The sequence below is a fragment of the Lithobates pipiens genome, unplaced genomic scaffold (genome assembly GCF_037356315.1).
Source record: "Lithobates pipiens isolate NorthernLeopardFrog02 unplaced genomic scaffold, aLitPip1_a1.2 Scaffold_30, whole genome shotgun sequence".
NCBI classification, from domain to species: domain Eukaryota; kingdom Metazoa; phylum Chordata; class Amphibia; order Anura; family Ranidae; genus Lithobates; species Lithobates pipiens.
Genome location: NW_027507791.1, coordinates 140,346,526 through 140,360,761, shown reverse-complemented (window position 1 = coordinate 140,360,761; position 14,236 = coordinate 140,346,526). Strand labels below are relative to the sequence as shown.

Below are 14,236 nucleotides of genomic sequence, written 5' to 3'. Positions count from 1 at the left end.
TGATCCTCCTAACCGAGGTTATGGCCACTAGAAAAATCATTTTAAGAACCACCTTCTGTAATGAAGCTTCTCGTAAGGGTTCAAAAGAAGCTCACGAGAGACCCTGCAAAACAGTAGACAAATCCCAACTGGGAAAGTCTCTAAGGGCTACCGGTCTACTTCGAGCGAGAGCCCTAAAAAAAAAAAAATCTAGAAATTAAAAAAGTTTCTTTCAACGTCTTTTCAAAGAAAACTGATAAGGCTGCCACCTGAGTCTTCAGGGTACTGGCTGCTAGACCCGTCTGCATTCCTTTATGGAGAAACTCCAGAACGGACACCGTGCTCTTGACTTTGAGGTCTCTGGACACACATCAGGAGTTACATTTCTTCCAGACCTTCATGTAAATCGCCTGTGTGACTGCTTTCCTGCTGGATAGCAGGGTTTTTACCACCTTGTCCGAGAGTCCCTTTGCTTTCAATAGGTCCTCCTCAGAAACCAGGCGGTTAGCTGCAGAAACTTTACCTCTGGATGGTTTACTTCCCCTTGAGATAACAAGTCTTTTCTGACCGGTAACTTCCATGGGGGTTTCGTGGCTAGATTCCAAAGCACTGCAAACCAAGGTCTTTTTGGCAAAAATGGAGTGGCTAGAATTAGATCCGTTTTTTCCTCTCTGAATTTTCTCAGAACCAGTGGAATCAGAGAGAGGGGGGGGGGGGGGGAGCGTAGTACAGCTGGTAGTGCCAAGGGTGGGGGAACGCATTCAGTCCCCTTGGTGAAGAGAAAAGAATCGGCTTACTTTTGAATTTTGCTGACTGGCAAAAAGGTCTATTTGGGGAAACCCCCAAGCCTCGGAAATCATCAGGAAAACCTCCTAATTCAGACTCCACTCTGCTTCTATCAACTTCCGCCTGCTTAGAAGATCTGCCAACAAGTTCTGAGAACCTTTCAGATGCACTGCCGACAGTCAAGCCGTATTCTGCTCTGCCCAGGCCAACAAGAGATTGGCCAACTCCATCAGACCTCTGCTCCTGGTTCCCCCCTGCTTAAATTATATAGGTTACCGCGGTTGTGTTGTCTGACAACACCTGAACGTAATGACCCCTTAATACCTGCTGAAAGGCCAACAAACCCAGAAAAATCGCCTTCAGCTCTCTCCAGTTGGAACATCTTTGAGCTTCCCTCCTTGGACCAGACCCCCTGAGACGTTTGACCGTCCAGGTGAGCCCCCTCAGCCCCAGGCGCTTGCGTCTGTCAGACGATTGTCCATGGGAAAACCCCACAACAGACCCTTTGAGAGGTTTGCTTGGTCTCTCCACCACCAGAGAGCCCTTTTTGTGTCTTTGTAGAGATCCTTATCCATTTCTCTAGGGGATCTTGATGGGACCAGTTGAACGAAATGTTCCTCTGAAGGGGTCTGGAATGTAACCTGGCCCACTGAATGGCCGGGATTGCTGCCATAAGCAGGCCCAGAACTGCCATGGCTGATCTGACCGACACTGTCTGGTTGCTCTGTACTTGCTTTACTGCTAACTGTATCTTTTCCTGCTTTTCTAGGGGCAAGAACACTTTCTGGAGAACAGAGTCTATGGAATAACCCAGAAACCTTATCTCCTGTGAGGGAACCAAATTTGACTTCTCCAGGTTCAGAAGCCACCCCAGACTTTTGAGGCAAGACTGGGACGCCTGAAGATTCACTGAGACCTGCTCCATGGAGTCCGCAAAAAATAAAATAAAAGTCGTCCAAAAAAGGGACGACTGAAATCCCCTTTAGCTTCAGGGGCTCCAAAGCCTCCGCCATAATCTTTGTAAAGACTCTGGGGAAGGACGAGAGTCTGAATGGCAGAGCCCTGAATTGGAGGTGCCATACCGAACTCCCAAGATCCACTGCCAGGCACAGAAACTGCTGGGACGCCTGGTGAATGGGTACATGGAGATGGGCATCTCTTAAATCCAGGGATTCCATGAAACAATCCTGGTTCAATAACTTTGTGATGGAGAAAATCATATTCTTCCCAAAATGTTTGTACCGTACTGACCTGTTAAGAACTTTTAGGTTCAAGATCAAACAGTACCTCCCTGAAGAAGGTTTGCTCACCAGAAAAATATGATAGTAAAAACCCCTGCCTTGCTGACTTTCTGGAACTCGGATCAAGACCTTTTGCTGCATCAGTTCCTGCAATAGGAACATCATTGCAGAGGCCTTCTTCTGGTCCCTTGGTAGGGCCGTTACATAGAACCTGCTCGGGGGTGGTTCTGAGAACTCCCGCCTGTACCCCTGAGCGATAACGCTTTTCACAAACAGACTTGGAGATACTGAGTCCCACTGTTCGTGAAAGGCTGACAGTCTTCCCCCCCCCCCCCCACTGGGGAGAGATTGTCACTTTTAGAGGCCTGATCTGGGGGAGATCTAAAGAGAACTCCGCCCTACCTCTACCCCTCTGGGAGCCCCACTGACTCTTATGGTCCTGGTCTTTCTTATGGGATTGTTGAAGAGCACAACATTTTTTCTTGACTGTTTGCTTTTTCTTAGCCGGGAAGGCCTTTTTTTGTCAGCTGTCCTGTCAAGAATTGACTCTAGGTTGGGTCCAAAGAGAAGATGTCCTGAAAAGGGCAAGTTACAAAGCTTGACCTTAGAGGCTGTGTCCCCCGACTGTGTTTTCAGCCAGATTGCCCTCCTGGCTGAATTTACTAGAGCCGAAGACCTGGCAGCTAGCTTAACAGACTCTGCTGTTGCGTCCGCCATATACTTGACAGCATTTAAGATTAGAGGGAAAGATTCTACTGGACTTTTTAAATTTCTCCACCCAGCATTCCAGGTTCCTGGCCACCACTGTAGCGGCCATGACCGGTTTCAGACTAACTGACGCTGCATCCCAGGCTTTTTTGAGGATGGAGTCAGCTTTTTTGTCCATCGGATCTTTTAATATTCCCATATCCTCACAAAGTCAGATTGTCTAGAGACCTGCGAAAAGGCGGCATCAACTCAAAGCCTCTTGTTACATACCTCTGAGTCCTTGTCCTCAAAAGGGCCCTGTGGACTGGAAAAACTAAGTTTTGTTTCGTCCATCCCCTGGTACATCTTGTCGTGGACTGACAGCTGCACTTTTTCCTCCGAAATTTCCAGAGTCGTGTAGATTGCCCTTAAAATCTACCTCCTCTAGTGATAGCTTGTACCGAGAAACCCTGCTATCCTCTTCCTCCTCTTCAGAGTCCCTGAGGGAGACAAGAGTACTTCCCCCTTCATCGCCAGAGTCCTCGGTCTCTACTGGTCTAGAAGATGCCTTGGGACTAGGCGGTAGGTTCTGAGGCTCAGCCTGCCCAGATGGGTTTTTTATCAGGATGGACCTGACCGAACTCAGCGAGTTTGTCAGCTCTTTGACCGAGGAAAATAACTCCTTATACTGGTTCTTGCAAGAAGGGCATTTCCTCTGGCTTGGTTTAGACTTTCCTAGTGATTTTTCCTGAAATGAAATACAGTTTAACTCACTAAAGTGATTAACTGTAAACAAACTACCACCAAGCCAGTGCAGAGACACACCACCAACAGGCAACCAGCGAGATCCCTGAACCATGCTGCAGGGTCTAAGAGATGTCACCTCTGACCCTGCAGCGACAGGCCCCCCCAAGAGGAACATACAAAAACCCAAAGAACAGCTCATTAGGGTAGCAAGAAAGCGCCGCTGCACCTCATCTACCTGGGCTGGACCAGTGCTGGGGGCACCTGCCTCCGCCATCGCCGTCTTGCCCTCGTCCATTCCGCCGAGTAGGACAGCTCCGTTTGTTCAGATTACACCATCTTTTAGAATTTTCCCGGCCTCTGAGGGTCCTCGCTCCCCTGAGATGGCTGGACCGGGAGCACTAGGACACCCCTCACCCCTGGAGGAGCTGCTTGGTGGCCACAAAAAGCACCAACACCACCACTGGTAAGCCTGCTCTCTCCTGGAGAGAGTGTAGCTTCCCTGGTTCCAGGCACATGCTTCCACCATGGAGGAAACACAATAACTGAATCCATGGTGGAAGAGGGAGTTTTTAAAGTGGGCATGTGTTTCCTGAGAAGGTGGAGCTACACTCTCCGGGGTTGTCCTGAAAGGCGATTCGAGAATTTTTTTTAAACACGCCCCATCCCACCGAGCTTTTCTAGCAAAAAACAGTGCAGTCATACAACACTGTACCCAAATTAAATGTTTATAAATTTTTTCCCACAAATAGAGCTTTTGGTGGTATTTGACCACCTCTGCGTTTTTTGTTTTTTTTAAAAGGCCGAAATGAAATAAAAACAATTTTTATAATATATAATATTTATTTTTAATATATTTTGCAAACAGGTAATTTTTCTTCTTCATTGATGTAGGCCGATGAGGCTGCACTGATGGGCACCAATAGGCTGCAATGATGGGTTGCACTGATAAGGCAGCGCTGGTGGGCACTGATAGGTGCCACTGGTGGGCATTGATAGGTGGCACTAATAGGCATTGATGGGTGACACTTGTGGGCATTGATAGGCGACACCCGTGGGCACTAGCAGGGGGTACGGATTGGCACAGATGAGGCAGCCTCCTTCCTCTTCAGGACTGATGTCCCTTGCACATAAGCCATTGAGCCGTTTTTTTTCATGAGGAGAAAAAAAACAATTACCAAGCTTTTCTTTACACACGTGATCAGCTGTCATTGGCTGAGAGCTGATCACGCGGTAAGAGGCCAGGACCGGATCTGTGATAGCACATAGCTAGCATATCTCATTATAAATTACTTAACCTGAGAGCAAAGCCCCCGCATCAGCCCTCGTTAGCATCCGACGCTGCCATCTATCCCTTAGTGCAGGGGTTGACAAATTTGCTTGGAATCTAGGAGCCAGCTAAAAAAGTTAGGAGCCAGGTCCGTGACGGCGATCTGGACCTGTCCCTGGCCTGACATGGAGACGAGTGAGGGGAAGATAGCCCCCAGCCCCCCACCTGTCTCCAAGTCATTGCCCATAGCTCTTAGAGGGACATTTTAAAATTGCATTTTAGTGTAAATATGAGATGTGAGGTCTCTCTGACCCCAGATCTCATATAAAAAAAAAGCATGACAGGTCCTCTTTTTATATTACAAGGGATTTTTACATTCCTTGTAATAGGAATAAAAGTGACACACTTTTTTTTTTTTTAAAAGAACAGTGAAAAAAATTAAAAATAAAAGTTAAAATAAGAAAAAAAAATTGTTTTAAATGCGCCCTGTCTTGCCAAGCTTGCGTGCAGAAGCGAACGCATATATGAAAGCGGTGTTCAAACCACACATGTGAGGTATCGCTGCGATCGGTAGAGTAAGAGCAATAATTCTAGCCCCAGACCTCCTCTGTAACTCAAAACGTGCAACCTGAAGAATTTTTTAAACGTCGCCTATGGAGATTTTAAAGGGTAAAAGTTTGTCGCCATTCCATGAGCGGGCGCAATTTTGAAGCGTGACATGTTGGGTATCGATTTACTCGGCGTAACATTATCTTTCACAATATAAAAAAAAAAAAATTGGGCTAACTTTACTGTTGTCTTTTTTTTTTTTTATTAAATAAAAAATTTTTCCCCAAAAAAAGTGCGCTTGTAAGTCCGCTGTGCAAATATGGTGTGACAGACAGTATTGCAACGACCACTATTTTACTCTCTAGGGTGTTAGAATAAATAATAAAAAAAAAAAAATATATATATATATATATATATATATATATATATATATATATATATATATATATATATATATATATTAAATATATATATTTATATATATATTTATATTATAATATAATATAATATATATATTTTTTTTTTTTTTTTGTTTAGGGGTTCTAAGTAAAGGGATGGAGAAAGACTGGCCCATTAGCATTGTTGGTTGTAATTCCAACGGCCACCACAAGAGGGCGCCAGATTCCAGAAGGAACCATAGGATCACAGAAGGCCTCAAAGCCGGGGGCTCAATTACCGGCCGCCTGCGGCGCGGCCCGACGCGATCGCGCGGCCCGACGCGATCACGCGGGGGGGTCCACGGAGACGGGATACCCCCAGCTATGCTGCCCCAGGCGCAAGGTCGCTGATTCTAGTCGCCAATGCGACCTGGCGACCGGGTTTTGTCGAGCACTGCCTTAGTGACTTCTGGGTATCATGGCTCCGGCGCTGTGACTGGCAGGAGCCGCGATGAGGTCACTCTCACGCATGCGTGCTGGTGCCTCCACTAACTGCATAAACGCCATTAGAAACGGCACGCTTGGGTGCTGCTATTTCTGTAAATATCGCCTAAATCTTTTAGGTTTGGGAGATATTTCTTGCACCTACAGGTAAGCCTTAATCTAGGCTTACCTGTAGGTTAAAATGGTTGTAATGGGTTTACAACCACTTTAATAGTACTCAAGGCCCACTTAATTTCTACCTTTAACTGTAGAAAATCAAGAATTCAAACGGTTCTACTTCCGTGGGAGCCAATCCCTGGATTCACACCAGGAAACATAAGCCTTCCAGACTCTAACAGTGGTCATCAACCCTATCCTCAGGGCCCACTAACAGGCCAAGTTTTAAGTATTACCCTGGGGAGATGTAGACTAGAATACTGATATCACTGAGCAGCAAATTATATTACCTGTGATGTATTTCAGTTATCTTGCAAACCTGGCCTGTTAGTGGGCCCCTTAGGACAGGGTTGATGACCACTGCTCTATAATATCTCTGGAAGCTGGCTTCCTAGCATTAAACACGGTAGTAATGACTGACCCGGAGGGACCCCGTTTCTTCAGAATTTGGGTCTCAATAGCCAAGCTGTCAAACTTAGAGTATGTAAGGTAGGATGGAATATTGGCCCCTGTAAGAGTAGGTCTGGACATAGTGGAAGGGTCCAAGTATGCCCCACTGCCATCTTTACAATCTCTGCATACCAAGACTTTCTGGGCCAGGCCAGGGCTACAAGAATCTCTGGCTTCCTTTCCTGCTTGATCCTGCAAAGAAGCTGTGGTAGCAGCTGAATCGCGGGGGCAACAAGTGTAAAAAATGTGCAGCGCTAACAGATGATCAGTATCAAAAATAAGATTGACATGTGAGAAATTAACAAAAATACATTGTGACATGTATTCAATAATGAATAGTGCCCATATATAATCATAAGGGACCACACGTAGGTCCTAATGTGTTCCAAGGTGAATAATCCAAAAATAAATGACAGTCACAAAAAACTTGGGTGAGCATCCAAAGGTGATAATAGTGACATGGAAAATCCACCACCAGAAACTTACCGGAGAGATTGGACTCATACAGGTATACACCTGATGAGTCAATCAAGCTTTATGAGATGACCAGAAGGTTCAGGCTCACTGTATAGACACAACCTCCAGACGGATGTTCCAAAGCGTTGGATACAGCAGGTTAGTAGTAAATGAGCCCAAGACGACAAAAAAATAAATAAATAAAAAAAAGAAGGAGGCAGCATCTGGGGGGCTGATCTGTAGTGGTTACCACCTAAATATAGATATGGGAGCCCCCCCCCCCATCATGGATAACAGCTCTGGTATTCGTTCTAAGCATTTCCAAGGTCACCTCCAGTCTCAGGCAAGATGCCGCGTGCGTCTCAAGCCTCATTATGGAGAGCCGCAAGTGTAACCAAGCAATTCACACGTCATTTCCAGTTATGGGTAAAATGGAGTCACCACGTGTATCAAGTCTCCTTATGAGATACCGTAAACCGGAAGTGACCTAATACTATGCGGAACAGCCTGAAAACAAACAACAAAAGTACTAGCGCTGGTAAAAACACAGAACCGAGAGACTGTCAAATAGCAGCATGAAAGAAAATGTATAATAATCTGGTGACCAAACTATATTATTCTGAGTATTAGCCAAAATTTAAAGTTTAATTAAAAAACTACAATAACCAGAACAATGGCATCCGTCATAGAGGAGACATGAGTCTCTACAAACAGAATGATACGTCCTACATACTGTTTTCCACAAAGGCAGGTGATGATGTACACTACATGTGTGTGGCACAAGTGCAAAATACTTTAATGGGGTATACCTTGTTGGGAGAAAAAATGCAGAGCTATAACACTATATAACAATATCGTGATATGTGAAAATCGTGTCAATGCTAATAAAATAAAAACAGCTCCAAAAGAAATGTGGACAAACCGTGTGCAAAATAATGTCCCAACAATGGCAATATATGGCAAAAAGTATGGAATCAAACACCAGAAGATGGCACTTCTCAGACGGATGAACAGGAAGACTATCCTTTTCAGGAAACCCATCCGAATCATATCTCACCTATTGCACAAAAGAAATGTGAATGCCCTTACTGGAACAGATGGACTCCAATGTCAGCGACACAGAGTCTAGCGGGCAATGTGTCACAAATGACAGGTGCTCATGGTGGTCCCGATTCCTGAAGCAGGGTCCAAGGAGAACATGGAAAACCTCCAAGTCGGCCTCAAAAGGTATCTGTCACAAATGGGACTTGATGTTAAGTTCCAGGATGAACACCACACGCATTCACATCCGGATAAAGTGGAAGAAAAAAAAAAAAGGCTTCCACATGGTATAGATCATGGGTCTTCAAACTACGGTCCTCCAGTTGTTCAGGAACTACAATTCCCATCATGCCTAGTCATGTCTGAATGTCAGAGTTTTGCAATGCCTCATGGGATGTGTAGTTTCGCAACAGCTCGAGGGCCATGGTTTGAGGATCCCTGGTATAGATCAAAATGGGGATTTAGTTCTAAAAAAACGATATACAACAAATGAAATGATCACAAATAAAAACAAGGCAATGAGGAAAAACACCAAGCCCTACACGTTTCGACCAATCGGTCTTCTATTTTGCCCCTGTAGAAGACCGGTTGGTCGAAACGCATAGGACTTGACGTTTATTCTCTTTCCTCATTGCCTTGTTTTTATTTATCATTATTTATCATTTATCAGGAGTCCTTCTGTTGCGGTAAGAGCATTCACATTTCCTTTGTGCAATAGAAGATTGATGATCCGGATGGGTTTCCTGAAAAGGATAGAGTCTATGTTCCTCCATCTGAGAAGTGCCATCTTCTGGTGTTTGATGCCATACTTTTTGTCATATATTGCCATTGTTGGGACATTATTTTGCACATTGTCCACATTTCATTATAGATGGATTTTTGGAGCGGTTTATATTTTATTAGCATTGACACTATTTTCACATATCACGATATTGTTATATAGTTTTAGCGCTGCATTTTCTCTATTCATGTCTATTTGTGTTGGTCACATTTTTATGTAGCTGCTTTTTTTTCCTTTTACATATGCACTTGGGATCAGCGCCGTAATTTTTCCATTTTTTCTATACCTTGTTGGTAATAGACCTAAATTCCAAACTTTTACATCTCCCACATGAATTTCTTACACGGAAAATAGCCAACCATGTTGTGGGGAAAAAAAAAAAAAAAAAAAAAAAGAACGGCGTGTGTTTGGGGGGGAGGGGGGGGTTAATAGATGGTATTGGGGGCAATTTTTCTTCGAAGTGAAGGTGCACCTCTAAAAATGACTTTAGGTCGTTCAGGAAGTATTGTATTAAAAAACCTGCGTTAGACTTACCATCCTGGAAAGTTCGTAGAAATACCGGTAAGCCCAACGTAAGTTTTCTCTAATCACCTTTCAGGACGGCACACCTGAGAGGATAATCAAGTAACCCCAGGCCTACCTTCAGTGTGGGACCACAGCTTGTAGGACATGCTGTGACAACACTTCCACATGGTAGTGCTTTAGAAATGTATCCTGGCTGGACCAGGTGGCTACACTGCGGATTTGTTCCCAAGGGGCCCCTGCCTTCTCAGCCCAGGATGTTGCTAGTGACCTGGTTGAATGAGCTTTAACTTTTGCTGGAACTCCAGAACTCTCATATGCTACAGAGATAGTTTCTAGATGGTTCAGAGAAGATGAGGCTTTAGCAGCCCGAAGCTTCTTCCTAGACCCAGCGTACAGAACTAGCAGATGACTGGACCTCCTAAAACTTTGTTCTTTCTAGATAGGTAAGGAGACATCTCGGATAATGAAATTTCTTTTATAGGTTCAAAAGGGATAACCATCTCTAATACCCCCGTTAGGTCCCATGGAGGGAAAATCCTTTCTCTGGCCAACAGAAAACGTTTGATGAGGTTTTCTTTTGCCAACCTTATATCGTGGTAGACCGAGAGGGCCGCTAGCTGAACCTGAAGGGTGTTGACCGCTAGGCTTAAGTCTTCTCCGTCCTGGAGAAACAGTGGTGGAGGTTATCTGCCTTTCTTTACCCCAGGAAGAGAAGGTCTTCCACACGTTAGAATAAATCTTTTAACCACTTCGCATCCAGGCCAATTCTGACATTTCTCTCCTACATGTAAAATTCATAATTTTTTTGCTAGAAAATTACATAGAACCCCCAAAACATTATATATTTTTTTTTAGCAAAGACCCTAGAGAATACAATGGCGGTCGTTGCAACTTTTTGCGCAGAAATTTTTCGAACACGTTTTTTCCAGGAAAAAAAAAAAAATTTCAAACCAGTAAAGTTAGCCCAATTTTTTGCATAATGTGAAAGAGGAAGATACGCCGAGTAAATAGATACCCAACATGTCACGCTTCAAAATTGCACGCGCTTGTGGAATGGCGCCAAACGTTGGTATGTAAAAATCCCCATAGGCAACGCTTTCAATTTTTTTTTACTGGTTACATGTTTTGGATTACAGAGGAGGTCTAGGGCTAGAATTATTGCTCTTGCTCTAACGTTCGTGGCAATACCTCACGTGTGGTTTGCACAGTTTTCATATGTGGGCGGGACTTACATATGCATTCGCTTCTGCGTACGAGCTCACGGGGACAGGGGCGATTAAAATTTTTTTTTTTGTTAATTTTATTTTTATTTTTTTAGTTTGACACTTTAAAAAAAAAAAAAAATTTGATTACTTTTATTTCTATTACAAGGAATGTAAACATCCCTTGTAATAGGAATATGGCATGATCAAACCTATTTACAGTAAGATATGGGGTCAAAGAATCAAAAAAAAAAAAAAAAGCCTGATACTGTCTTCCCAGCCAAAGTGGCGCCGTTAATTTGAATGCAGAGGACGGGCGTGACGTCATAACATCGGGCCCGGCCTCCGAACGATCATAGACACTCTGGGGACCATCTGGTCTGCAGGAAAGCTCTATGGTATCATCCGGGGGCCGGCAGATCCTGTGACCGACTCACCGATGGAAGCGGTGAGTCGGTACAAGCACCGGTGGGCGGCGGGAGGGGACGCCCCCCCAAAGAAAGATCAAGCAGCGGAATAGCCGCTATGATCGTTCTTAAGATGCAGGGAATCGCCGGCTGAAAATGCCGATATCTGAATGAGGTCTAACCTCAGGAATCATTCAGATATACCACCACAAAGCTCACGACGTCATACGACGTACTTTGGGTGCCAAGTGGTTAAGTCACTGGTTTTCTACCCAGAAAGAGGGTATTTATAATTCTCTTCTTGCTCTTTAGAATCTGGTGCTCACTAACCAGGCAGTCAGAACATCTGTTCCTTCCACGTGCATGGCAAATAAGGTCTGTAATAAAAGTGACCATTATATAATTAATATCACAGATATACAGGCCATAAACCTTGTATTTCTGAAGGGTAGCCAGCTCAAGCTGTATATGGAATACAAAAACAGGAAGACACACCCAGCCTTCACTGTTACATTTTCTGATGTACAGTCACCTGTAGAACAGAGAAGACACAAACGTAAAATGTTGTGTATTAAGATATCGTATAACTTAAGCACAGAAAAAGGACGCAAACTTCAAATGTGTTCTGATGCTCAACAAGGTAAGGTCATATATCTAACAGAAAGGACACTAACAAGTGTAAGGCTTACTGCAGGTCAGCCTGTATTTTTAGGAGGGGTCAGGCTGCACAGAGCCTGCCCTCCTTTGCCTCCTCCCTTGTGGAGGTAGGCTCGTGTCTGTTCCTGATAGGTCGCACCAGAAATGACATTATCTGACGTCACTTCCAAGTTTTCGTCTCGGCTAGGAAGATGTGCGGCTGCAAGGGGGGGGCTCAGAGTACCCCCGGTTTCACTGGCAGGATACAGGTTTCATTAGGGGGATCCACGGGCAGACGTCCACCCCCATCTCGATTAATCCCAGACATCTACTACTCTCCCCATTCATGGTCCGGTCGGGATCAGAGCCCAGCCAGTTTTCCAAGTGTCAGTTCTGACACCCTCAAGACCGAGGCCATTATTGCATGTGTTTCTGGTGCACGCGTGCAGGTTACTTAAGAGCTTTTGGTCACTCGCAGGTGCAATGCTGTCAGGCTGTGCTCTGGCTGGCTCTGCTGTTGCCTGCAGGGCTGGGGGTCACTGGTGTTTCGGATTTGGGTCGACTAGGGATGGTCATGGCTGCATTAGTGATTTTGGTATTTGGAGTCTGTCACCACTGGCTGATCATGTACCTGTGGGGAGGTCCAGGGACGCCTTGGTTATGTTGCAGCAGCTACAGCATGTATGATTAGGTTCTCCTCCCTCCTAGGCTCCTCATGGTGGTTCTTTCCCCCCAACCCCCTCCTGAGCCCAATGTCGTGGGCCCCCCCCCCTCCTCCTGAGTTTAGTGGCCACTGTATTCATCGTACAGCCCATTCGCTCACGCTCATGCTGTAAGGCTGCGGATGGGGGTGACCGTGGTAGTACATTTAGCAGAAAGGGCAGCCCGTAGTGTGCTGCCATTTAACCTGATTGGGGCCACGCTGCTAGTGCCCTGTTACTACGTACTAGGCACGCACAATAAGTATGGGTTTTCAGGGGTTAATTTAGGCTGCAGTGTTGACATGACACTTGCTTATCGCCTGTCATCTAATCATAGTCTGTGGGGGTCCTTGGGGGCTGCATGGTTCTAGTACATTTAATACATTTCTCATGCAATTTGTGTTTCTAAGGCAATTTACGGTTCTCATGCCTCATTCACGTTTTTTCCCGTGTTTCTTACGTTCCTCGTGTTTCTTGCCTTTCCCACGTTTCTCACGTTTCTCATGTTTCCTGTGTTTTACGTTGTCCCGTGTTTCTTATGCTGTGCCATGTTTCTTACGCTGACCTACGCTGACTTAGGTTTTTTACGCTGACCCATGTTTCATGTCATTGCCTTTCGTTCGCTGCATTTCCGTTAGCTTGTGCTTACATCCAGGATCTGTCATGTCTACAGATCCATACAGGCTCAAGATTCGTTTTTAATTGATTGTCATCCCACAATCTTCTCGCCTGTAGTCCATACATCATACGTGCACTTTCACCATTACTACTACCCACCACAGTCTGTGGGTACCTTAGCCCTGAGTGTTTGATTTTAATTTCCTGTCTTTGCGCTGCAGGTTGCTCTGGCTCGCTTACTGCATACAGTAGGGTGGTGTTATTAGGTTCACATTCATGTGCTGTTGGTCTTGTCATTTCTGCACCCACATCCTCATAATTGTCAGGTACCAGGGGTATTGCTATGTCAGGGACTGGTTGTTATGTTCTCTGGTCATTTTCACGCAGCTGGGTTGTCCATGTTCTTCCACTACAGGTTACCCATCACGTCTATGGGTTTAACAGATTGAGGTGATAGTTTTTAATTGGCTTGTTCTCTGGCAAGTCTCATCTGTTCTTATGCTGCTCACATTTCGTACAAACTCACGTTTCTCATGCAATATTTTGTTTCTATGCCAATTCACGTTTTCATGTTTCTGTAGTTTTTCCCAGGTTTCTCATGTTGTCCCGCGTTTCTCATGTTTCTCACGTTCATCAATTCACATTTTTGTGCAACCTGCTTCTCTCATGCAGTTTTCGTTTTTCTTGCAGCCTCGGTTCTTACACTGCTCAAGTTTTCATCAGCTCGCGCTACTCATGTTTCTCGTTTAGTCACGTTCCTTCAAGGAGCTACATTCCCATCACAGGTTTCTCAGTCTTCTCACATTTTTCTCACAGCTTATGTTTCTGACCCAGTTGTGTGTCATTTCCACACTACCTTAATTTCTTAGCTACGCCCGGCCAGGAGTTGCACAGTAGCATGGAGCTATTGGCAAGTTAACCTATTGCAGCTCCAACAGCTTCTACGGGCTCAGGGGCTTTAGTGGATTCCGGAACCCTCTCGGTGCTTAGGCCGGTACCAGTAGGCCCAGGTCTTCGACGCAGATGCCGGCATCATGCCTTTTCTTCGGTTTCCAGCATTTGTGACGGGTTAGGGTCCATCGGGCTGACGCAGAAGCATTGATGGATAAATCTTTATTTTGTATAC

At 45.0% G+C, this 14,236-nt stretch overlaps 1 protein-coding gene across 2 annotated transcripts in view; it reads right to left on the bottom strand.

Moving 5' to 3' along the window:
* Positions 1 to 14,236, bottom strand: part of EXD1 (exonuclease 3'-5' domain containing 1) — a 618,256-nt gene that overhangs the window by 521,454 nt on the left and 82,566 nt on the right. The window lies entirely within an intron of this gene.